The sequence below is a fragment of the Rattus norvegicus genome, chromosome 5, assembly GCF_021556685.1.
Source record: "Rattus norvegicus strain SHRSP/BbbUtx chromosome 5, alternate assembly SHRSP_T2T, whole genome shotgun sequence".
In the NCBI taxonomy this organism is placed as follows: Eukaryota; Metazoa; Chordata; class Mammalia; order Rodentia; family Muridae; genus Rattus; species Rattus norvegicus.
The window spans coordinates 137,223,152-137,249,636 of record NC_141538.1 but is presented as its reverse complement, the minus strand read 5'-3'; the positions used below and the strand labels follow the sequence as shown (position 1 = coordinate 137,249,636).

The following is a 26,485-nucleotide window of genomic DNA, read 5'->3' as shown; positions in this document are numbered from 1 at the left end:
ACTCTGGCTTGATTTTCAATGCTTCACTTTATTCTCAACCACGAGGCAGCCACACACTAACTTCCGACACGGGACATCACATGATTTCTCCGGCATGCTCCAAGGCAGACCCAGCTCTCCTGGAGTTTGCAGTCCTCAGCTTTCAGACGTTAAAGCTTTCACCGCAGCCACAGGTTCCCTTGATGTTGGGGTTGTTGAACACAAACTCACTGGACAGTTTGTCTTCCACATAGTCTATCTCTGTGCCTAACAGGGTTAGCTGGGCTTTCTTCTCGATGAACACTCAGACTCTGTCTTCAATAACTTCATCAGCACCTCCTTTTGTCTTTGTATACTCCAGGCTGTAAGAGAGGCCATTACAGCCCCTGGTCCGAATGCCCACTTTCAGACCCACATGCTCAGGCTTCTCTTTAAGAAGTTGTTTTATCTTGTTCACAGCAGAGGGGGTCAGTGCGAGCGCCGCCCGCGTGGGTTGCAGTTTTCTCTTGCTCACGGCCCGCGCGTCGGCGCAGACCAACAACGCCGACATGTCCCGTCGCAGCGCTGGCAGCCTCGGGCTGGAGCATGGGGCCTCAGCTTCTCTCCATGGACACGGCTTTATTCATTTTTACATTCCAGATTTTATTCCCCTCCCGGTTCACCCCCAGATTATTCCACATCTCACACTTCCCCCCAACTCTGGAACTACCCACGAGCAGTCTTGAAAAGGATGTCGCCATCCCACCCACCCAACAAGGCCTCTAAACTTCCTGGGGCCTCCAGTCTTTGAGGGTTAGGTGCATCTTCTCTGACTGATCCCAGACTGGGTGTCCTCTGCTGTCTATGGGTTGGAGGCCTCAGCTCAGATGGTGTATGCTGACTAATTGGTGATCCAGTGTCTAAGAGATCTCAAGGGTCCAGATTTATTGAGACTGCTGGTCCTCCTACGGGTTTGCCCACCTCCTTAGCTTCTTCCAGTTTTTCTCTAATTCAATCAGAGGTGTCAGCAGCTTCTGTTCCTTGGTCGGGGGCACATACCTGCATCTGATCCTTTCAGATTTTCTTTAGGTCTTTTGGAGATCAGTCCTGGTAGGTCCCTTTTTGTGACCACAACCTAATGGCATAATGTTTCAGAAATGGGGTCAGGTCTTGGGGCCTCTCATTGAACTGGATCCCACTTTGGGCCTGTTACTCGATCTTCTTTTCCTCAGGCTCTTCTCCATTTCCATCCCTGCATTTCTTTCAGACACGAAGAATTATGGGTCAGAGCATGGGCTGTGGGATAGCAACCCCATCCCTCACTTGATGGCCTTTCTCTCTGCTGGAGGTGGATTCAATAAGTTCCCTCTCTGGACTGTAGGCCCTTTCATCTAGGGTCCCCTTCCTTTGAGTCCTGAGAGTCTCCAAATTCCCAGGTCACTAGTACATTCTAGATAGTCTTCCAAACCTCCTTCCTCCCGAGGTTGCCCGTTTGTTTGCTTATTTAAAAAAAAACAACATTGATTTATTGTATTTATATAAGCACACTGTAGCTGTCTTCACACACACCTGAAGAGGGCATCAAATTCTATTACAGATTGTTGTGAGCCATGTAATGATGTTGTTTGGAAGTGAACTCAGGAACTCTGGAGGAACAGTTCAGGTTCTCAACCACTGAGCCATCACTACAGCCATTGAGGGTTTTCTGGTTTTTTTTTTTTTACTGCCCCTTTAGTTGATGTGATTGTCCATTGGTCATGTGGAAAATTTGACACTTGAAGTGCTGATCCCCAATATGCTTTCTCACATGTCCGTCAAGCTCATCTGAGCAAGAGAACGTCCATATGCATCTGGAGCATTTGTAGGGCTTCTCCCCTGGATAAGAGAGAAAGAGATGCTTGTTACACTCAGGGGAAGATGGGACGGCATCCTGACAGTGATGGAGCACAAGGTTCAACAAGGTGGATGGAGAGGACACTGAGGTATGCAAAGGAGTAGCTGGACAGGAAGAGGAGTGGGAGAGCTGAGGAGAACATGGAGAGACAGGGAGCAAGATGGAACTGGAAAAGAGGGGGTAAGGAAGGGCTGACTAAGAAAGGCAATGAAGGCGTGAGTGAGAAGGAAGAGGGTCCAAGGAGAGAGTCCCAACACAGAGAGCGCTGAATGCCTGAAATGGACATCAGTCAATAGTTCTAGGTCCCTGGTGACTCAGGTGGCAGCATTTCTTGAACCTGGGTGTTCAAGAACAGTGTGGACAACATGGTGGGAACTCATCTCTGGGAAGGGGAGACCAGGGACCTCTACAAGGGAACAAGCTAGTTTCCCACTTATCCCATCATGCAGTGCAAAGACATCACAGAAGACTGTAGCACAGCACACACTACCCTACAGCCTGGAGGATCGAGAAAACCTCACTACCCAATTCCAAACTTGACAGCCTTCCCCAGGGCATCCTCAGGGGCAGAGCTCCAGGATGTGGCAATAATTTAAAATAATGGCCAACCTTATACAGGGCTGGTCTGTGGTCACTTATCCCCCAAACCCCATATCCAGACAGATCCTCACTCACCAGTGTGTTTGTGAATATGGCCTGTGAGGTGAGAAGACTTTGAAAAAGAATGTCCACAGTAATGGTAGATGTGGGACTTCCCTATGAATTGGGTTGGGGTCCTGAGGTCATTCTTCCTACGTGGGAGATTTTCTGGCACCACAGGGAAGCTTTGACCATGTACCATATGGGAGATTGAAAAGTCTAAGACTGTATCTTCATAGGGCATCTGACTACTAACAAGGGACATCCTCTATCCTGAATTACAGGTCTGGTCACCATTGGGGGTTGTTGTCTGCCCTCTATAAAAGGTTGGGTTACCATCTGAGGAGGTCATATGGTATCCCTAGAAGGTCTGTTCATCAATGGGGATGGTTTATTAGTTCTACAGAGAGTCTGAAAACCAATTATCTGGGTCCAGTTGTAAGAAACTTGGCTGCTGGGATTCACTGGTTGATCCTCACAGAAGGTATGATCACTGAAGTGGGTTGTTGTTTGATCCCCATGGAGAGTTGGGTTACCATCACAGGGTGTTGCCTGGTTTCCATAAAATGTCAGCTCTTCACTGGTCATGGTCTTCTCACTTCTATGGAGAGCCTGGCTAGTATCAAAGGGCATTGTCGGACCCACACACAGAGTCTTATTAGAATCACTGTACAAGTTCTGAGATCCTGGTTAGAATCAAAAGGTATTGTCTGACCCCCATAGAGAATCTGGTTAGTATCAGAAGGCACTGTGTGACCCCCATATAGAGTTTGGTTGAATCATGGGGCATTGTCTGATCACCATAGAGAGTCTGGTTAAAAGCATGGGCCATTGCTTGATCCCCATAAGTTCTGATCATTATCAAAAGGAATTGTCTGGACCCCAGAGTGACTTTTGTTAGAATCATGGGTCATTATTTTTTGCCCATAGAGAGCCTTCTTTTTTTTTTTTTTTCTTTTCTTTTTTTCGGAGCTGGGGACCGAACCCAGGGCCTTGCGCTTGCTAGGCAAGCACTCAACCACTGAGCTAAATCCCCAACCCCATAGAGAGCCTTCTTAGAATCATGGGGCACTGTCTGACCCCTATAGAGTATCTGGTCATTGCCACAAGGCATTGTCTGACCCCCATAGAGAGTCTAGTTTCCATTGTGAACAGTCATATGACTACTATAGTAGGTCTGATGAGTACTGAGAATTTTAATCTTATCTCTTGACATTCTGGTCCATGTAGGTTTTTGCCTGATTTCTATAGATTGTCTGGTCATTACTGGCAATAGTCACCTGAATTCTATTGACATTCTACTCACTATTGAAGGTCATCCTCTGTTACCAATAGTAAGTCTGATCAGCATTGGAAGTCACCATCTGGCCCCCAGAAATGAATGTGTAGTCTTCCAACGAGGAATGGTCACCACAGAGGCTCAACACAGGGGACCCTTTAAGAGTTGCTAGGTGATTATCATAAAGAGTGTTTGTATGGCTGTCTTCAATAGGGACTGTCACCTTGGTTCCCGTGGCTGCTGTGTTCTGGTATGCAGTGAGTAAGGACATGGAATTATCCATGACATAGGTCAGCTGGGCGCTTGCTGTGGATAGCATGAGGTCAACAGGCACAGCTTGTTGGTTTACAGGAAGAGCCTTAGCTGGCTTTGCGGGGTAGGTGTGCTAGGCCTTTTCTAGGGAGAGTTACTGGGACTGCCTGGGGAATAGGAGAGTAGACACAGGTCATCCCAGAGGAACGGCAGGAAGTCATGACTCTGGGCTGCCTTGCATGGCCGTCCTGTACAGGGGCTCAGAGAGGCTGGAAGGAAGACCTGAAGCTAAGCTGGAGCTCTGCCCTGTCCTGCCACGGCAGGAAGACTTGGAGAAACTCAAGAGCCTCAGATGGTTGGAGGATGGAGGTAAGCTGTTGTGGAACTGGATTTTCAGTTGTAAGAACCTAGGAAGAAAAATCAGAAGGCCAATCAAGGGAACCTTAATTCCTAGACCTCCCTCTGCCTTCTCCCAAATGCCAAACTTTATAAACCATTCACCATCTTCCATTACTCAAAAGCACCTTTTAGATATTTTAGTAGAGAAATTGTTATAAGAGTAATTCAAGTTTTCGTGGAATTTTATAACATTTCACCCCATGACACCAGGACACAGGAGTTATGGCTGTCCCAATTTTAAGGAGAAAACAGATCCATAGGAAGTACACTCTACTATAAAGCTACAAATACATGGAGAGACTGGAAACCCAAAACAAAGAGCTAACATTATTTACAATAGGTGGGAGGGTTCTAGGAATAAAATAACTGAAAGATGGTGAGGTGCCCGGGTCCATCCTCGTCACAGGATCGGGGTTCTCACTGGAAGCAGGGATCTCTGGAAGCCGCATGATAAATATACACAGACTGGTTTTGGGGTACAAACTGACAGCCAATTTCAAGGCTAAAGTCTCTCTTTCTCTCTCTCTCTCTCTCTCTCTCTCTCTCTCTCTCTCTCTCTCTCTCTTGCAACTTGAGTGTACACAAACTGCATTCTCTTGCGCACTCTGCTTTTTTCTAATTATGGTTTTCTTTTCTGGACTCCCACACTCATGCACACCTCTGTTCATTACCCTTTCATTCTCACACACACTCTTCATCCACACCTCACATTCTCTCCTCACTCACTCTTCACATCTCCTCATGCTCTCTCTCTCACTCTCACATTTGTTCTCAGACTCTCTCTCTCATCGCTCCCTCATGCCCTCTCTCATTCACTCTTCACTCAGTCTTCACATGCTCTTCTCATGCTCTCTCACTCGCTCTCTCATTTTCTCCCTCATGTGCTCTCTCATTTACTCTCTCACTCACTCTTCACATCTTCTCCTCATGCTCTCTCTCTCACTCTCACATTTGTTCTCAGACTCTCTCTCATCGCTCCCTCATGCCCTCTCTCATGCCCTCTCATTCAGTCTTCACATGCTCTCATTTACTCTTCACATGCTCTCCAGCCTTTCTCTTGCCCCAGCCTTTTATTGATAATTCAAAAGCAGGTAGAAAAATACATTGTATAATCATTACCAAATCAAGTTCAAAAGAATACCTACATCCCACAAAGAACTAAGAATTACAATGGTTCCCCAAAGTTTCAAGCTTCCCCTATTCCCAGGCCTGTTGCCAAAATAATAATAATTGTAAACTTATCATTATTTAAACTTTAACTTTTAACTTATTATACTTCAGAGCTCAGAGCTCCGAGGTCAGCTACTTGCATTTTCCTGTGAAGCTCTAATGATAAATGACATGGGCAAAGCTGCCAGGCAGTGGCCAGAAAGAATCAAGTTAACCCTTAGCTCAGTGGTTCCGCTAGCCTTCTGTTCCTTACACACAATGACTCTTGTAAGAGTCCCAGCATTTTGACTTCGTTTACTAGTATATAATTTTACAAATTCTATACTTCCTTACCCAAGGAACCACTCTCAAATGTTATATAAAACTTAATTCCTAAATTCAAAAACTTTTTCCTTTCTTAGGGTCCCAGTGTTGTCTCTAATTCATTTTTTTTCACAATTGAAACTGTTTTCATGTTGTTGCAACTAAAAAATGCAACAATCATCAGCTTGTGAAAGACCCAAATTTCCAAGTCATTTTAATTACTCCTTCATACCTATTTTCCAAAATAAAGGCAGAGACGTTTAAATCCTGCATGTCCTGATTGTACTATGCTCCTACCTTCTTTTTTAAATTTTTTATTAGATATATTTCTTTACTTACATTTCAAATGTTATTCCCTTTCCTTGTTTTCTGTCCACAAGCCCCAATTCCTCCCTTCCCCCATACCGGCATTCCCACATCCATCCCCCTGACTGTCCCCCCCCATATTCCCCTGCACTGGCGATCCAACATTGGCAGGACCACTGGTGCCCCAACAAGGCTATTCTCTGCTACATATGCAGTTAGAGCCCAGGGTCAGTCCATGTATAGTCTTTGGGTCGTGGCTTAGTCCCTGGAAGCTCTGGTTGGTTGGCATTGTTGTTCATATGGGGTCTCGAGCCCCTTCAAGCTCTTTCAGTCTTTTCTCTGATTCCTTCAATGGGGGTCCCGTTCTCAGTTCAGTGGTTTAATGAAGGCATTCGCCTATGTATTTGCCATATTCTGGCTGTGTCTCTCAGGAGTGATCTACATCCGGCTCCTGTAGGTCTGCACTTCTTTGTTTCATCCATCTTATCTAGTTTGGTGGCTGTATATGTATGGGCCACATGTGGGGCAGGTTCTGAGTAGGCGTTTCCTGAGCCTTTGATCTAAACTTTGCCTCCCTATTCCCTGACAAGGGTATTCTTGTTCCCCTTTTAAAGAAGGAGTGAAGCATCCACATTTTGGTCATCCTTCTTGAGTTTCATGTGTTCTGTGCACCTAGGGCAATTCAAGCATTTGACCTAATATCCACTTATCAATGAGTACATAAAATGTGTGTTTTTCTATGATTGGGTTACCTCACTCAGGATGATATTTTCCAGTTCCATCCATTTGCCTATGAATTTCATAAAGTCATTGTTTTTGATAGCTGAGTAATATTCCATTGTGTAGATGTACATCATTTTCTGAATCCATTCCTCTGTTAAAGGGCATCTGGGTTCTTTCCAGCTTCTGGCTATTATAAATAAGGCTGCTATGAACATAGTGGAGCATGTGTCTTTGTAATATATTGGGGCATCTTTTGGGTATATGCCCAAGAGAGGTATAGCTGGGTCCTCAGGTAGTTCAATGTCCAATTTTCTGAGGAACCTCCAGACTGATTTCCAGAATGGTTGTACCCGTCTGCAATACCAACAACAATGGAGGAGTGTTCCTCTTTCTCCACATCCTTGCCAACATCTGCTGTTGCCGGATTTTTTGATCTTAGCCATTCTCACTGGTGTGAGGTGAAATCTCAGGGTTGTTTTGATTTGCATTTCCCTTATGACTAAAGATGTTGAACATTTCTTTAGGTGTTTCTCAGGCATTCGGCATTCCTCAGCTGTGAATTCTTTGTTTACGTCTGAACCCCATTTTTAATAGGGTCATCTGTCTCCCTGCAGTCTACCTTTGTGAGTTCTTTGTATTTTTTGGATATAAGCCCTCTATCAGTTGTAGTATTGGTAAAGATCTTTTCCCAATCTGTTGGTTGCCATTTTGTCCTAACAAGAGTGTCCTTTGCCTTACAGAAGCTTTGTAGTTTTTTTTTTTTTTTTTTTTTTTTTTGGTTCTTTCTTTCGGAGCTGGGGACCGAACCCAGGGCCTTGCGCTTCCTAGGTAAGCGCTCTACCACTGAGCTAAATCCCCAACCCCAGCTTTGTAGTTTTATGAGATCCCATTTGTCGATTCTTGATCTTAGAGCATAAGCCATTGGTGTTTTGTTTAGGGAATTTGCTCCAGTGCCCATGTGTTTGAGTTTCTTCCCCACTTTTTCTTCTATTAGTTTGAGTGTATCTGGAGGTCCTTGATCCACTTGGACTTAAGCTTTGTACAGGGTGATAAGCATGGATAGATCTGCATTCTTCTACATGCTGACCTCCAGTTGAACCAGCACCATATGCTGAAAATGCTATCTTTTTTCCATTTGATGGTTTTGGAGCCTTTGTCAAAAATCAAGTGGCCATAGGTGTGTGGGTTCATTTCTGGGTGTTCAATTCTATTCCACTGGTCTATCTGCCGGTCTCTGTGCCAATACCATGCAGTTTTTATCACTATTGCTCTGTAATACTGCTTGAGTTCTAGGATAGTGATTCCCCCAGAAGTCCTTTTATTGTTGAGGATAGGTTTAGCTATCCTGGGTTTTTTGTTATTCCAGATGAATTTGCAAATTGTTCTGTCTAACTCTCTGAAGAATTGGATTGGAATTTTGATGGGGATTGCATTGAATCTGCTGATCGCTTTTGGTAAAGTGGCCATTCTTAATATATTAACCCTGCCAATCCATAAGCATGGGAGATCTTTCCATCTTCTGAGATCTTCTTCAATTTCTTTCTTCGGAGGCTTGAAGTTCTTATCATACAGATCTTCCACTTGCTTGGTTAAAGTCACACCGAGGTACTTTATATTATTTGGGACTATTATGAAGGGTGTCATTTCCCTAATTCCTTTCTCCGCTTGTTTCTCTTTTGTATAGAGGAAGGCTGCTGATTTATCTGAGTTAATTTTATACCCAGCCACTTTGCTGAAGTTGTTTATCAGGTTTAGTAGTTCTCTGGTGGAACTTTTGGGATCACTTAAATATACTATCATATCATCTGCAAATAGTGATATTTTGACTTCTTCTTTTCCCATCTGTATCCCTTTGATCTGCTTTTGTTGTCTGATTGCTCTGGCTAGGACTTCGAGAACTATATTGAATAAGTAGGGAGAGAGTGGGCAGCCTTGTCTAGTCCCTGATTTTAGTGGGATTGCTTCAAGTTTCTCTCCATTTAATTTAATGTGAGCTACTGGTTTGCTGTATATGTCTTTTACTATGTTTACGTATGGGCTTTCAATTCCTATTCTTTCCAGGACTTTTATCATGAAGGGGTGTTAAATTTTGTCAAATGCTTTCTCAGCATCTAATGAAATGATCGTGTCTTCTTATCTTTGAGTTTGTTAATATAGTGGATTAGGTTGATGGATTTTCGTATATTAAACCATTCCTGCATCCCTGGGATGAAGCCTACTTGATCACGATGGATGTTTGTTTTGATGTGCTCTCAGATTCGGTTTGCAAGGATTTTATTGAGTATTTTTGTGACGATATTCATAAGGGAAATTAGTCTGAAGTTCTCTTTCTTAGATGGGTCTTTGTGTGGTTTAGGTAGAAGAGTAATTGTGGCTTCATAGGAGGAATTCGGTAGGGCTCCATCTGTTTCAATTTTGTGGAATATTTGGATAGTATTGGTATGAGGTCTTCTATGAAGGTCTGATAGAATTCTGCACTGAACCCAGCTGGACCTGGACTCTTTCTGGTTGGGAGACTTTTGACGACTGCTTCTATTTCCTTAGGAGTTATGGGGTTGTTTAAATGGTTTATCTGTTCCTGATTCAACTTTGGTACCTGGTATCTGTCTAGGAAATTGTCCATTTCTCCAGATTTTCAAGTTTTCTTAAATATAGGTTTTGTAGTAGGACTTGATGATATTTTGAATTTCCTCTGACTCTGTTGTTATGTCTCCCTTTTCATTTCTGATTTTGTTAATTTGTACACACTCTCCGTATCCTCTGGTTAGTCTGGCTAAGGGTTTATGTATTGTGTTGATTTTCTCAAAGAACCAGCTTTTGTTTCTGTTGATTCTTTGTATAGTCCTTTTTGTTTGTACTTGGTTGATTTCAGCTCTGAGTTTGATTATTTCCTGCCTTCTACTCCTCCTGGGTGTGTTTGCTTCTTTTTGTTCTAGAGCTTTTAGGTGTGCCGTCAAGCTGCTGATGTATGCTCTCTCCTGTTTCTTTCTGCAGGCACTCAGAGCTATGAGTTTTCCTCTTAGTACAGCTTTCATTGTGTCCCATAAGTTTGGGTATGCTGTACCTTCATTTTCATTAAATTCTAAGAAGTCTTTAATTTCTTTCTTTATTTCTTCCTTGACCAGGTTATCATTGAGTAGAGCGTTGTTCAATTTCCATGCACATGTGGGCGTTCCCTTCTTGTTATTGAAGACCAGCTTTAGCCTGTGGTGGTGTGATAGGACGCATGGGATTATTTCTATCTTTCTGTATCTATTGAGGCCTGTTTTATTACCAATTATATGGCCAATTTTGGAGAAAGTACCATGAGGTGGTGGTAAGAAGGTATATCCTTTTGTTTTAGGATAGAATGTTCTATAAATATCTGTTAAGTCCATTTGGTTCATGACTTCTCTAAGTCTGTCTATGTCTCTGTTTAATTTCTTATTCCATGATCTGTCCATTGATGAGAGTGGGGTGTTGAAATCTCCTATTATTATTGTGTGAGGTGCAATGTGTGCTTTGAGCTTTAGTGAGGTTTCTTTTACGTATGTAGGTGTCCTTGTATTTGGGGCATAGATATTTAGGATTGTGAGTTCATCTTGGTGGATTTTTCCTTTGATGAATATGAAGTGTCTTTCCTTATCTTTTTTGATGAATTTGGTTGAAAATCGATTTTATTGTATATTAGAATGGCTACTCCAGCTTGCTTCTTCAGACCATTTGCTTGGAAAGTTGTTTTCCAGCCTTTCACTCTGAGGTAGTGTCTGTCTTTGTCTCTGAGGTGTGTTTCCCTATTGGCAGCATAATGCAGGGTCCTCATTGCCTATCCAGTTTGATAATCTGTCTTTTTTTTTTTTTTTTGGTTCTTTTTTTCGGAGCTGGGGACTGAACCCAGGGCCTTGCGCTTCCTAGGCAAGTGCTCTACCACTGAGCTAAATCCCCAACCCCAATCTGTGTCTTTTTATTGGGGAATTGAGTCCACTGATGTTGAGAGATATTAAGGAATAATGATTATTGCTTTCTGTTATATTCATATTTGGATGTGAGATTATGTTTGTGTGCTTTTCTTCTCTTGGTTTTGTTGCCAAGACAATTAGTTTCTTCCTTTTTCTATGGTGTGGCTTGCCTCCTTGTGTTGGGCTTTACCATTTATTATCCTTTGTAGGGCTGGAGTTGTAGAAAGATATTGTGTAAATTTGATTTTGTCATGGATTATCTTGGTTTCTCCATCTATGTTGAGAGTTTTGCTGGATACAGTTACCTGGGCTGGTATTTGTATTCTCTTAGGGTCTGTATGACATCTGTCCAGGTTCTTTTGGCTTTCATAATCTCTGGTGCGAAGTCTGGTGTAATTCTGATAGGTTTGCCTTTATTTGTTACTTTACTTTTTTCCCTTACTGCTTTTAATATTTTTCTTTGTTTTGTGCATTTGGTGCTTTGACTATTATGCGACGGGAGGAGTTTCTTTTCTGGTCCAATCTATTTGGAGTTCTGTAGACTTCTTGTATGTTTATGGGCATCTCTTCCTTTAGGTTAGGGAAGTTTTCTTCTATGATTTTGTTGAAGATATTTACTGGTCCTTTGAGTTGGGAGTCTTCACTCTCTTCTATACCAATTATCCTTAGGGTTGATCTCCTCCTTGTGTCCTGGATTTTCTGTATGTTTTGGGCCAGTAGCTTTTTCCGTTTTACATTGTCTTTGACAGTTGTGTTAATGATTTCTATGGAATCTTCTGCTCCTGGGATTCTTTCTTCTATCTCTTGCATTCTGTTGTTGATGCTTGTATCTACCTTGTCTCTTCCTTTGGTTTTCTATATCCAGGGCTGTCTCCCTTTGTGCTTTCTTTATTGCTTCTATTTACATTTTTAATTCCTTCATCGGTTTGATTGTGTTTTCCTGTAATTCTTTCAGGGGTTTTTGTGTTTCCTCTCTATAGGCTTCTACTTGTTTACTTGTGTTTTCCTGCATTTCTCTAAGGGAGTTCTTTATGTCTTTCTTGAAGTCTCCATCATCATGGTCAAATGTGATTTTAAATCTAGATCTTGCTTTTCTGGTGTGTTTGGATATTCAGTGTTTGCTTTGGTGGGAGAATTGGGCTCTGATGATGACATGTAGTCTTGGTTTCTGTTGCTTGGGTTCCTGGGCTTGCCTCTTGCCATCAGGTTGTCTCTGGTGTTACCATGTTCTACTATTTCTGACAGTGGCTAGACCGTCTTATATGCCTGTCTGTCAGGAGTGCTGTAGATCTGTTTTCCCGTTTTCTTCCAGCCACTTATGGGAACAGAGTGTTCTCCTTTCACGCTTGTTCTCGTTCCTGTCTACTGGTTTTCAGCTGTTCCTGTGGGCCTCTCTCCTGAGTCCAACAGGCACGTCACTTCGAGAAGAAAAGTTCCTCCCACCTCTGGTCTTGGGCCTGAAATCACTCCTCAGGGCTGGGTTCCAGCTCTCCGTGAGTGCAGTAACCAGAATGGCCTGCCCCTCCTTCTCTGGGGTCACTGTGCACAGGGTCCCAGATGGCACTAGGTGTTTTCCTCTAGAGTAAGAAATATGGCCAGAGGGTAGTCTCTTCTGGTTTCCCAGGTGTGTCTGTCCCTCAGAAGTTCTAGCTCTCCCTCCCACGGAATTTGTGTGCAGGGAGCTGTCTGACCGGGTCCTTTCAGATCCAGGCACAGTCTAGATCACAGGGTTCCTGCAGCTTGAGTGCTCCTATCTTCCTGTTCCCAGAGGCCCCATATAGTTTCCTCTTGGGCCAGGGATGTGGGCAAAGGTGGGCAATCCTAACGGTCTCTCCTGCCCTGCAGTCTTAGGAGTGCCCCCACGTCTAGGCAATGAACTCTCTCTCACACAGGGTTTGGGAGCAGGGAACGGTGGGCCATCCTATGGCTATTTTCCTCCCTTTTAAGAACAGTGGGACCATCTGCATTTTGGTCGTCCTTCTTCTTGAGCTTCCTGTGGTCTGAGGATTACATTTTGGATAATTCTAGCTTTTAGGCTAACATCCATTTATCAATGATTGCATACCATGTGTGTCTTTCTGTTATTGAGTAACCTCACTCAGGATGATATTTCTAGTTCATTCCATTTGCCGATGAATTTCATGAAGTCGTTGTTTTTGCTAGCTGAATAGTACACTATTGTGTAGATGTACCACATTTTTTTGAATCCTTTCCTCTGTTGAAGGGCATCTGGGTTCTTTTACATCTTCTGGCTATTATAAATAAGGGTGCTATGAACATAGTTTGTTATAAGTTGGAGCATCTTTTGGGTATATGCCCAAGAGAGGTATAGCTGGGTCCTCAGGTAGCGCAATGTTCAATTTTCTGAGTAACCTCCAGACTGATTTCCAGAGTGGTTGTACCAGTTTGCAATCCCACCAAGAATGGAGGACCTTTCCTCTTTGTCCACATCCTCACCAGCATCTGTTGTCACCTGAGTTTTTTATCTTAGCCATTCTGACTGTTGTGAGGTGGAACCTCAGGGTTGTTTTGATTTGTACTTCCCTGATGACTAAGGATGTTGAACACATCTTTAGGTGCTTTTTGGCCATTCTGTACCAAGTGAACTGCTGTGTGTGTTCAAGACACACAAACCCAGGAGCAATCTGGAACAGGACACACTGGTCTCTGCCTGCGCCTGGAAATCATAGGACCCATCGCTCTCTATACCCAATTCTCCTGGGGTAGAGACCTGGACTCAGAAGTGCAAAAAATCCTGTTAGTTCAGGGGAGACCTCCACTTCTGCTCACATTCCTGGTCCAAGAGGACCCTCCCTAGTGCTTCTGAATACAGGAATCTAGCTTCAGTCTGTGGCAGGATCTTTCTGCATTCTGCCTGCCCCCAGAACTGACCGTCAGTCACCATAGTGCAGACACACCTGAAACCAGAGGTAAGAACACCAATTCTGCTCCAAGGGACTCACCTGGAGCCCTCAGGACAAAGGAACCCAAGAGCACTCTAGGACAACACCCTTCTGCTTCCTGCCTGTTCTTGGAGTTCACCTGATCCGACAGCTCTCTACACCCAGAACCGACTGAGAAAAACAAGTCCACAGTTGTGCTGACATACAGGCTCACAAGAGTGTCAAACAACTGCCAGAGAGAGCAAGACCAGGTAACACCAGAGACATCCTATGGCGAGAATCACGGCCAGGAACCTAAGCACCCGAAACCGAGACTACTTGGCATCTTCAGAGCCCAGTTCTTTCACCAAATAAAATACTAGATATCCCGGCACACCGGAAAAGCAAGGTTTGGGTTAAGATCACATGTCTTGATGATGATAGAAGACATAAATAACTCCCTTAAAGAAATACAGGACAAAACCGGTAAACAAGTAGAAGGCCTTAAAGAAGAACTCAAAAATGCTTTCAGAAAATGCAGGAAAACACAAGCAAATAGGTGAAAGAATTGAACAAAATCATCCAGGAGTTAAAAATGGAAATAGAAACAATAAAGAAATCACAAAGACAGGAAACCCTGGAGATAGGAAACCTATGAAAGAGATCAGGGGACAGACGAAAGCATCACCAATAGAATATAACAGATAGAAGAGAGAATCTCAGGGGCAGAAGATACCATAGAAAACATTGACACAAGCATCAGCACCAGCATACAAATCCATTCCAACTCTCACTAAATACCTAGTACTCTTCATTCCCATGGAGCTCAAGTCTTCCTGAACAGCTTCCAACACCACTAGTATTTCTCCAGGTTGACTGTTTACCCATCCTTTTGATACAAAGAGGAAGAAGGAGAATCCAGAACCACACATGTGAGTCCCTGTAATCCTAGCACTTCGGAGAAAGTAGGTGACCATGGGAAGACTAGCCGAGGAAGCTGGATCTTGACTTCGAGGCTTGCTTAGGCCAAACACTTAGCAAAACCTCATCTCAAAAAGAAGCAAGGAAACACTATGTAGGATATCATGTAAGTTATGAGTGACACTTTTCCTATTTTACCAGGGGGGAAGAAAACACAACTGAAATACACACTGTATTCTTACAACAGAAACTTAATATTTTAGCTGCTGTTTCAGCCTGGCTCTGGAGGGTAAACTCAAGCTTGGGTCTTTGTCACTGAAATCCCAGATGCACCCCTCAATCCTCAGGCCCTTCTGACAGATTGAGAGGCCCACATGTAAGGATACTGAGTCAGGGAACCCCAGGGACAGATACCTGCATAGCCTGTCACCTGTATACCTGCAATAATGTGACTGACAGGATTGTCATGAGTGAGCCCTGCAGTTAGAAACAGGACATGTGTCTGTGTTTGTCCTAAAAAGCTGGGGAAATACATTTGTATCTACTGTCCCTATGTGATTTAAGGTGGTTGGAAACAGCATTGTTTTTAAAAGATTTGCAAATGCTACACCAAAAGACCAGGTTAAAGATGGTGAGCTTGGTCATGAACACTTTAGATTCTATAAAGGGTCCAGGAAAAGCCTAAGGTAACCTAAAGGATGGAAACAAGGAAGCAATTCGACATTTTGTTACTAAGCTTTAAGTGTCTTCAAAAAGAACGTCTCACAATGGCAGTGAAAGTCTGTAAAGAGTTCAACGTCTTAATATTTTCTACATCATTCAGGTTTCCTTTCAATGTTTTCCTTATACCCTCACTAAAAAAGCAGAAATGTTTTTTAAATTTACTTTTCGTTAGCATATATTCAGTGTACAAAATGGCTTCAGTATGACCTTTTCACTCAATGTTTACAATGTAGTTCTGTGAGGCCTGAGTGAACCTCTTCCAGGACCTCATGAATGAGACACACGGAGGCAGTGATCGATGTCAAAGCAAGAGGAGTTTAATTCCGACATGTGACCATAGCCCTATAATGAAACCCAAAAGATAAAGCAGTGTTCAGGAGGAGTTTGAGAATTAAGATATGAAAGGAGCTGAGGGACTGTTAAATGTAAAATCACAACGGGCCGATCTGGGAGATAGGACATTGGGCAGCAGATTCTGTGGATTCCACTTTCAGGTCTGGGTGTAAAGGCAGTGACCTTAACAACCATCAGAGTAGGGAACCACTGTGGGGTCCTTTCTATGCAGGTCCCAGTGCGCCTCCGAATTTCTGACACAGATATCATCGGGCTCCAGTAAGGTGAAATATGGCAGAATTGTAGGTCCGCTGGGTCTCTAGGATAGTCTGATGAACAGCCTTGATGGGGACTAGCAAGACTGGAGGGAGGAATGGTTAGCGTTCTGCCACCTGCTGGTCTCCAATCCTGGGAAGCAATGAGCAAGGTCTACCTAACCTAACCTCAGGGTGGGCAAATCCCTCCCAACGTGGGTTTCAGCACACCCCAAGGAAAGCAAAGGAAGGCGGTCAATCCACTCTTTGCTGGCCTCTTGTGTCAGCTTTGGTTTCTTTTTAAGTTTAGTATATTTTTTCTAGCTGCCCAGAGCCCTGTATGTGTAACGAAGTTTGCAATCTCTGTGTTAATGTGTAACTATTATTTGAGAGCTTGTTGCTATGACACTTAGGCCATTGTGAGACCTGATTGCTATGGGGAAGCTTCGAATCAGGAGGAGCTGTGAAGCTACTATGTGAGCAACTTCAGTGTCGGTGCAGAATGCTTCCACCCACCTGGAGAAAACATCTATAAAAACTAGAGTCCACGTAGCCTTCCCGGCCAGGCTGGTCTGGAGGAGGTCTGTTTCCCCAGGTTTGTCAGTGAGTTGTTCTCTCATTCGGACTCCTTCCTGGGTAAGGGCTCTCTGTTTAGGATTAGCTTGAGCACAATCCTGGTGTCCAGCTGAAACATCCCACATTAGACATCCAGACTTGTTATAGACACCTTAGTTTTAGCAACTCAGAAGGTTTGATGAACCCCAGGGGAGTATCCTGGTAAAGGTCAGTTAACAAGGTCCTTCCAGTTGGTTATGGGAGAGATTTGTGTCCCTAGTGACCTCCCTCAACCTGTAGGTCTGAGCTGTGTGTTCTTCAAAATGGAGTCTCATGCAGAACCAGGTAGGGGTGCCTCATCAGTTATCAATGGCCATCCATGGTCTTAGGGTCAACTGTTGGTCAGCCAGGTCACTGGCCCAGGAATGAAGGACAGCAATTTGTAGGGGCAGATAAATAGTCCCTTCGAGGGATAAGAGTTTTCTCTTTACTTTTTTCTTTTAAACGTCCTTTCCCAATGTAGTTGAGAAGCCCTCTTTTTCTATAGATCATACTGAGGACCTGGGTGGAAGTAAATGCATGACAAATGTCCCTGAATGGGTGGTGGGCTTTCCTTCCCTCATCTGAGAACCGGTCAGATTGACCAATACTGTCCTCCCTGCTGAAGTACCAAGCATGAAGTCAAATCATAGCTTCCACATCCTGGATTTTATCTTTTATCTCGTGACAGTTATAGATGAACATCTGAGTGTTGTCATCAGGCAAGAGGGGAGCAGAATTGAGGACAGTTTTTGAAACTAGATTCTTGGGTGGGCCAGGTGTGGGGCATATTACTGGGTCACACAGGCATTAAACAGTCAGTGTTCTGGTTGTCTAGGAGAAGAGTCTCAACTATATTTTAGGACGTTGTCTGTGAGTATAAGGCCCTTTCACACATGTTATTGCCACTCTGTTTCTTCCTACCTGTCTCCTCACCTTGCATGCTCAAGATCTCTTTCCCACATCGCCTATCTGCCTCAGACTGTCTCCATTCCTGTCTGTGACTCTCTATCTGCTTTCTTCCAAGGGTAATGGGATCAGTTCTCCTCTATGCCTCATTTGGCTTCTGTGGGTAAGAAGCCTTGAGATTCTACTCTTTTGCCCTCTCCTAACTCTGTGGAGAGAATCAAAGGCTGTTGTTCTGAGTGGCCATTTCTACGCCTGATTGCATGATCCTGGGCAATGGGATTATATATTTGTTCAAAAATACTCACAACCTAGTGTATAATTCCATGCTTTGAGGAGAATAGTAATGCCACTGTGGTTGTGTATTGGGAAGCAGTAAAAGGCAGGTTTCTGAGTTTAGGGACAACCTGGTCTACAGACCGAGTTCCAGGACAGCCAAGACTTGAAGAGTCTCATGGCTCTAATTCTGGTGCCTCTGTATTGAGAGTGAGTTGGTCAGGATCCTCGATTGCTGCTCAGGGCAACTGTAGTGCTAGGTGTCTGTAGTCTGCCTCTCTCTTTAGGGTTCTGAGTGGAAAATACATTCAAAGTATCCCAAATAAATGAGTAATAGGCACCAGACTGTGGAATGAACCCAGATATTAAAGAAAGAAAAAGCATTTGTGCTGCTCCTATACTAATTGGAGCACAACCAAAATGTGAGAGACCAAGCCATGAAAAGAAAGTGAGACTTTCCCCAACCCAACATTCCTGTCACACTTTTTAAGGAGAAGCCTCACTCCACTAGTTGGGGACCCCATGAAAACCAAGCTACAGGTATGCCACGTCTGGGCTGGGAGGTGGAGCAGGTTCCTTCCGTGTCTGCTCTGTGATTGTTTTATTCAATCCTTACCTTTTACAGTCAGCTGCAACATGGACCACGGATGTCTCCATGGCCTTCAGTATCAGCAGGGACCACAGAGCCCAGCATGACCCAGACCTTTTCTTCAGGAAATACTTCAGGGGCAAATGAATGTGAAGCTCTCAGGGCTCCCAGGGCTACACAAAGAAAACCTGCTACCCGCTTCTCCTCGCAACAAAAAAAAATTTACAGAGAAAGGAAAAGAAAAAGTTCAAAGATGGGCTGGAAGTGTGGCTCAGTGTACACAGCCCCCAAGTCCTACCCCTTGATGAATAGGGTGGAAATATAGGACTGACCTCCTGGCCTCAAACTCAGAGATCCTCTGTCTCCTAGATGCTGAGAAAGGCTAACACACCTGGTCTTCACAGAAGGTCACAGTGTATCCACAGTAAGAATTTATATGAATCTTAAACCCAGCACAGTGGGTGTAACAGGATGTCGCAGACATGTGAATGTAAGGATGTCCAGAGACTCTGTGTAATCTTCCCAGTTAGTGGGAGCTGTTTTACAACTGTGCACACGTCCTTACAGACTGAAGGGTTCTGGCTGGAAGCATGAGTAACCTCTCTTTTTTTAAAAGGCAGTTTTCTTTCTTTCTTTATTTATTTTTTATAAAAAGATTCATTGATTTTATTTATATAAGTACACTGTAGCTGTCTTCAGATACACCAGAAGAGGGCATCAGATTCCGTTACAGACCGTTGTGACCTAGATAAACAAGTTTTGGGAAATTGAACTCAGGAAGTCTGGACGACTACTCTGTTCTACTAACCACTGAGCCATCTCTAAAACCCAGGGGTGGTGTTTCTTTACATGCTCGTTTAGGTTATCTGATCGTGGATAGGTTGTGTAGCAGATCTGACATTGGTGGGGCCGATCCCCAGTGTGCTTTCTCATGTGGCGTGCGAGCTCATCTGAGCGAGAGAACGTCCATGTGCATCTGGAGCATTTGTAGGGCTTCTCCCCTGGATAAGAGAGAAAGAGATGCTTGTTACACTCAGGGGAAGAAGGGACAGCATCCTGACAGTGATGGAGCACAAGGTTCAACAAGGTGGATGGAGAGGACACTGAGGTATGCAAAGGAGTAGCTGGACAGGAAGAGGAGTGGGACAGCTGAGGAGAACATGGAGAGACAGGGAGAAAGAAGGAGCCACAATAAGAGGATAAGGAAGGGATAAATAAGGAAGGCAATGGAGGAGTGAGTGAGAAGGAAGAGGGTACAAGGAGAAAATACCACAGAGGGAGAGTCTAGAGTCTGAAATGGACATAAGTCAATAGTCCTAGTACCTTGATGGCTCAGGTGGCAGCATTTCTTGTACCTGAGTGTTCAAGAACAGTGTGGACAACATGGTGAGAACTCACCTATGTGAAGGGGAGACCAGGAACCTCCACAAGGCAACAAACTAATACCCCACTTATCCCATCATGCAGTGCAAAGACATCACAGAAGACTGTAGCACAGCACACACTACCCTACCGCCTGGAGGATCAAGAAAACTCCATACCCAATTTCAAACTTGCCATCCTTCCCCACGTTATCCTCTGGGACAGAGCTCCAGGACAAGGCAATAGTTTAAATAGCCAACCGTATGCAGGCAGATCTGTGGCCACTTATCCCCCAAACCCCATATCCAGACAGATCCTCACTCACCAGTGTGTTTGCGAATATGGCCTGTGAGGTGGGAAGACTTTGAAAAAGAATGTCCACAGTAATGGCAGATGTAGGCCTTCCCTGTGTTTTGGGTTGGGGTCCTGAGGCCATTCTTCCTGTGTGGGAGATTTCCTGGCACCACAGGGAAGTCTGAAGAGCATGCGGATGTTTGACCCTGGACCATGTGGGAGATTGAAAAATCTAACACTGTGTCTCCATGGGGCATCTGACTACTAACAAGGGACATCATCCATCCTGTATTACAGGTCTGGTCACCATTGGTGGTAGTTGTCTGATCCCCATCGAAGGTTGGGTTACCCTCCGTGGCTGTCATATAATATCTGTAGAAGTTCTGATGATCATCACTGGGGGTCATTTTCTGATTTCCAGAGAGAGTCTGGAAACCAGTTATCTGAGCCCCGTCATAATGACTGCTGGGATTCATTGGCTGACCCTTAAAGAGTGTTTGATCGCCGAAGTGACTTGTTGTTTGATCTCCATAGAGAATTGGGTTACCATCAGAGGGTACTGCCTGCTTTCTATAGAAGGTGGTCTCATCGCTGGCAGTGTTTTTCTGATTTCTATGGAGAACCTGGTTAGAATCAAAAGACACTGTCTGATCCCCAGAGTGAGTTTGTTTAGATTTGTGGGCCATTGTTTGACCTCTATAGAGACTCTGGTTATTGTCAAAAGGCATTGTCTGAACCCCAGAGACAGTATGGTTCAGATCACGGAGCATGGGTTGACCCCTATAGAGAGTCTGGTTAGTATCAAACGGCAATGGCTGACCCCCAAAGAGTGTCTGGTTAGTATCAAAAGGGACTGTCTGACCCCCATAGAGATTCTGGTTAGTATCAGAAGGCATCTTGTGACCCCCATAGAGAGTTTGGTTAGAATCATGGGGAATTGTTTGACCCCCATAACGAATCTGGTTATAATCATGGGCCATTGCTTGACCTTCACAGAGAGTCTGGTTAGTATCAAAAGACATTATCTAATACCCAGAGTGAGATTGTTTAGGTTTGTGGGCCATTGTTTGACCCCTATAGAGACTCTGAATATTGTCAAAAGGCATTGTCTGACCCCCAGAGACAGTATGGTTAGGATCCTGGGGCATTGGTTGACCCCTATAGAGAGTCTGGTTAGTATCAAACGGCAATGGCTGACCCCCATAGAGAGTCTGGTTTCCATTGGGAACCGTCATTTGATTATTATAGTAGGCCTGATTAGCACTGAGGATTTTCACCTTATCTCTGTATACATTCTGGTCATTGTACGTTTTCACCTGATTTCTATAGACTGTCTGGTCACCAATAGCAGTTGTCACCTGATTTCTATTGACTTTCTGCTCACTAGTGAAGGTCATCGTCTGGTGCCCATGGTAAGTCTGATTGGCATTGGAAGTCACCACCTGACCCCAATCAGAGGCTTGGTTACCCTCAGAAATGACTGAACAGTCTTCAAATGAGGATTGGTAACCACTGAAGCTCACCACAGGGCCCTCTGTAAGAGTTGCTAGCAGATTATCATAAATGGTATTTATCTGGTTGTCTTCAATAGGGCTTGTCACCTTGGTTCCAGTGGCTGCTGTCTTCTGGTATGCAGTGAGTAAGGACTTGGAGCTGTCCTGGCCATGGGTCAGCTGGGTGCTTGCTGTGGAGAGCATGATGTCAACAGGCACCATTTCTTGGCTCATAGGAACAGCCTTATGTGGCTGTGCAGGGGGTTTACCAAGGGCTGTTGCAGGGTGCATTGTTGTGACTGTGTGAGGGACAGAAGAAGATTCAGAGGTCATCACAGTGGAACTGCAGGAAGTCATGACTCTGGGCTGACTTGCGCTGGCCGTCCTGTACAGGGGTTCTGAGAGACTGGGATGAAGACCTGAAGCTAAGCTGGAGCTCTGTTCTGGTCCTTCTGTGGCAGGAAGACTTGGAGAAACTCAAGAGCCCCAGATGTTTGGAGGATGGAGGTAAGCTGTTTGTAGAACTGGATTTTCAGTTGTAAGAACCTAGGAAGTAAAATCAGAAGGTCACTCAACAGAACCTTAAGACCTGGTCCTCATCCTGCCTTCCCACCAATGCCAAGCTAAACCATCCACCATCTTTTCTTACTCAAAAGGGCCTCTGCAGACATTGCCATAGACAACCAGTTAGAAGAGAGAGTCAGGTTTCATAGAATTACATAACATTTGCACCAATGACACCAGGACACAGGAGTCATGGCTGTCCCTGTTTTAAGGAGAAAACAGCTCCATAGGGAGCACACTCTACTGTACAGATACAAATGCATGGAAAGACTGGAAATACAAAACAATGAGCTAACATTATTTACAATTTCGTGTTCTAAGCTTAAAATAAACTCAAACATGACAAAGAAGAACATTAGAGCAGAGCTAATACAGAAAAGTCAGCTGAAATAAAAATTGATCAAATTTTTTAAAGATCAACAAACTTGATGAACCTATTTGTAATCAGAAAGGGAGGAAGAGGCTGGCAAGATTGCTCAGTGGGTAAAGGCGCTGTCACCCAGACCTGAAACCCGCAGAGTGAAAGGAGAGAACCTGTTCTTGTAAGGTCTCCTGTGCCCTACACGGATGCACTGTGGCACACGCCAGCACTCGTGCCTGCACACAGAAAACATACCACCTCGTGTGACAGTCTTCTAAGTCCAGCTACGTGGAAGGTTGAGGCAGAAGGATTGTAAAATCAAAGTGTGCTTGGACATTTAGGGGGAAAGTCATTTGTAGAAACTGGAGACATGAGTCATTAGGTAAGAGCATTGTCTGCTCTTCAGGGGACCCAATTCAATTCCCCGAACCCACGTGGCTGTTCACAACTGTCTGTGTAACTCCAGCTCCAGACGATCTGATGCAATGCCCTAGTCCAGGATCAACTGGGAATGCATGCGTGTGGTGCACGGACATAATGGTGGGGAAAATACACTAAGGAAGTAGAAACCAAACATATCCTTTAAAGGAGATGGGGGTGTGGAGTTGGCTCGGCCATTGAACGGGAGGGTCACACCCAAAGTAGATTGTGTTCCCGGCCAGGTCGAGTTTGCAGAGTGAGTACCAAGTCAGGCAACGTAACCACTAAACCCTTCTTGAAAAACCAAAGGATAAAGTCAGATCATATCAATAACTGATTGTGTTTAAAACAAATAAATAGCTGGGCAGAGGTGGCAACTGGGAAAGCAGGTGGGTTAGGGCATGACATACACCAGGGCAGTGCACATCTTTATCCCTGCACTAGGGAGGCAGAGGCCAGAGACCCTTGAGTTCCAGGAAATTCTGGTGAACAGAGAACGATGCAGGCCACCCTGGTCTACAGAGAGTCCAAATACTAAATCTAAACAAGAAGGGAAGAGAGAAGGAAGGAAGGAAGAAGAGAGAGAGAGAGAGAGAGAGAGAGAGAGAGAGAGGAAGAAAGTGTTTAAAAAGAAATAACCAGGGTCCCACTGCCTGTGTCTCTGGTGCATACGTATATGACATTCCTTAGTAACCAGTGACTCTTCCTGTGAGGAAGGCGGGATGTGCATTGCTGCTCTGGCTGGGTGGGAAAGTGGCCAGAGCAGATTCTTGGTTTCCAGTGCCCCACAGTTACAGCTGCAGAGAACATCTGGACAGAGGCAGAGCTGCCCTGGGGTAAGAAGGGCATCAGTTCGGGGCCATCAGGGCCGGGAGGTATGCAGAGACGCAGCAGCAGGTGTGTGCTCTTGCACTGGAGTCTACACACGCATCAGACTTGGAAAACAAGCGTGCAAGGGGGTAACTGAGCCAGCGTGACAGTGGGAGAAGGTCAAGGCCGACTGCCTTCACGGTGTACACTTTGGCTCCACTGCTGACGCCTTCCTTCCCTGGAAGAACAGTAAAGGGCAGAGAGGCTGGCTGGAAAATGATACAAATTCACTGAACATCATCACTTTCAGCAAGCAGAGTCCCATGAACTGAGGAGTGTGGTGAAGTCCATGCTGAAATTACCAGAAGAGTCAGGAAGCAGGACTAGGGCCCTGCATCAGATCCTCTGCAGCTGGAGTTACACAGACACTTGTGAACAGTTTGTGATGGTGGGAATTCAACCTGGGTCCCCTGCAGAGCAGACAATGCACTTAACTGATGACACATCTCTCCAGCCTCTCCAAACAACCTTTTTAAAAATTGCCCAAGCACACTCTGATCCTACAATCCTTCTGCCTCAACCTTCCATGTCTGTCACTGTAGGACTGTCACACCACGTGATATGTTTCATGTGTGCAGGCACCTGTGCTGGCCTGTGCCACAGTGCACCTGTGTAGGGCACAGGACAACTTATAAGAACGGGTCCTCTACTTTGACTTTGTGGGTTTCAGGTTTGGGTGAGAGTACCTTTACCCACTGAGCCATCTTGCCAGCCTAGACCCTCCCTTTCCACTCACAAATAGGTTCACCAAGGTTGCTGATCTTTAAGGCAGAGAATTATAATAGAATTCATTACCACACAGCATTGCACAGGAAGCACCCACCTAAGCTGTAATGGAACTCAAATTCCATTACAAATCCATTTCACTCTCACTAAATTCCTTCCTTCCCCTGGAGCTCAAGTCTTCCCGAACAGCTACCAAACCCACTAGTATTTCCCCGGTTTATAAGGGACGTGGAGGGACTTTGTTTACCCATCCTGAGATCCACAGAGAGTAACTCAGAAGGAGAATCCAGAACCACACATTTAGGGCCCTGAAATCCTAGAATTCAGAGAAAGCAGGTGGTCATGGGAAGGCCAGCCTGACTCTGTCTCAGAAAAGGACTCAAGGAATGGTCCTGGGCCTCCTGCCTCAACTGAAATGATGACGCAATGGCTTCAACCAGCTCTGCTCCAGTCCTGAGTCTCCAGCACTCAGAGAGCTGAGGAAGCTGCATCTTGACATTGAGGTTTGCTCAGTCCCTATACTTTGCAAAACCTGATTTCAAAAACAACAGAGAAACAAACAAATAAGCAAAAACTATGCAGGATTTTGTGGAAGACACGAGTGATACTTTTCATATTTGAAATAAAGTGTTCCTAGTTTACTGGGGTAAGAAAGCACAACTGAAATCCCCAATGTTGTCCTAAAACTAAAACTTAAAATATTATCTGCTGTTTCAGCCTGGCTCAGGAGAGTAAACTCAGACTTGGGGCTTTGTCAGTGAAATCCCCGATGCCCCCCTCAATCCTCAGGCCCTTCTGACAGATTGAGAAGGGCCAACATGTAAGGATGCTGAGTCAGGGAACCCCAGGTGATGGATACCTGCATAGCCTGTCACCTGTATACCTGCATTGATGTGACTGACAGGATGATCCTGAGTAAGCACCACAGGTCACAAACAGGACAAGTGTCCATGTTAGTCCTAAAAAGCTGGGGAAATACATATGTCTCTACTGCACCTGTGTGATTTACGGTGGTTGGAAACAGCATTGTTTTAAAAAGATTTGCAAATGCTACACCACAAAGACTAGGTCATCGACTTGTCAGCTTGGTCATTAACATTTTAGATTCTCTAAAAAGTCCAGGAAAAGCGTCAGGTAACCTAAACGATGGAAAACGAGAGAGCAATTCGACATTTTGACACTAAGTTTTTAGTATCTTCAAAAAGAACTTTCCCAGGTAAAGTCTGTAAAGAGTTCAACCACTTACAAATTTCTAGATCCTTCAAGCATCATTCCAAGGTTTTCCTTATATACTCACTCAAAAAGTAGCAACGATTTTTTAAAAGTGTTCTTGTCATTAGCGTGTATGTTCAGGGTACAAAGTGGCTTCTGCGTGACATTTTTGGTCATGTTTATAATGTCCTCAGACCAGATGTAAAAATAAAACTTTCATTTCCCAGAAGATAAAGAGACAGGCAGGGCTGGCACCTACGGTTAACTTCAGAGCTCAGATACAAGAGATGGGGAACCCTGAACATGAGTCCAGTCTGGTCAGCACAGTGAGATCCAGAACACAGAGGACCACAGAGAAACCCGGTCTCCAACCAACCAACCAACCAACCAATCAACCAACCAACCAACCAACTAATCAACCAACCAAGTAAATAGTAAGAAAATTCAAAAGATTGTGCCTAAAAGATAAATAGCTGGGCGGTGTCTCCACATGCCACAGGGTCCCAACACTCGGGCTGTAGATGTGGGTGAGTTTGAGGCTAGCCTGGTCTGCAAAGTGTGTTCTAGGACAGCCAGGGCTACACAGAGAACCCCCTGAAAAAAAACAAAACAATAACAACCATCATAAGTAGATATAAAGGTGGGAGATTGTAGATAGTCGTAGACCAACATTTCCTACATCACTCCCAAAGCCCTGTATTCAACCCCACCACATCAAAAGAGTGGGAGGCGAGGGAAAGAAACACAGCTTGTGAGCAGAAGCCCGAGATTCCACCTCAAACAGCACAACCGCAGAGAGACCAAGGACCCCAAAACATATCACTGAAGATACACGAATGAGTAC

At 44.5% G+C, this 26,485-nt stretch overlaps 1 long non-coding RNA gene and 1 pseudogene across 1 annotated transcript; one reads left to right on the top strand and one right to left on the bottom strand.

Moving 5' to 3' along the window:
* Positions 1-529, bottom strand: LOC148006006 (iron-sulfur cluster assembly 1 homolog, mitochondrial pseudogene; annotated as a pseudogene).
* A 15,904-nt stretch (positions 530-16,433) lies between these two features.
* LOC134486976 (uncharacterized) lies at positions 16,434-26,093 on the top strand. Its single transcript, XR_015621084.1, has 4 exons — positions 16,434-16,569; positions 18,376-18,763; positions 21,882-21,995; positions 25,869-26,093. It is a non-coding gene; the product is annotated as an uncharacterized LOC134486976 (long non-coding RNA).
* Positions 26,094-26,485: the final 392 nt, after the last annotated feature.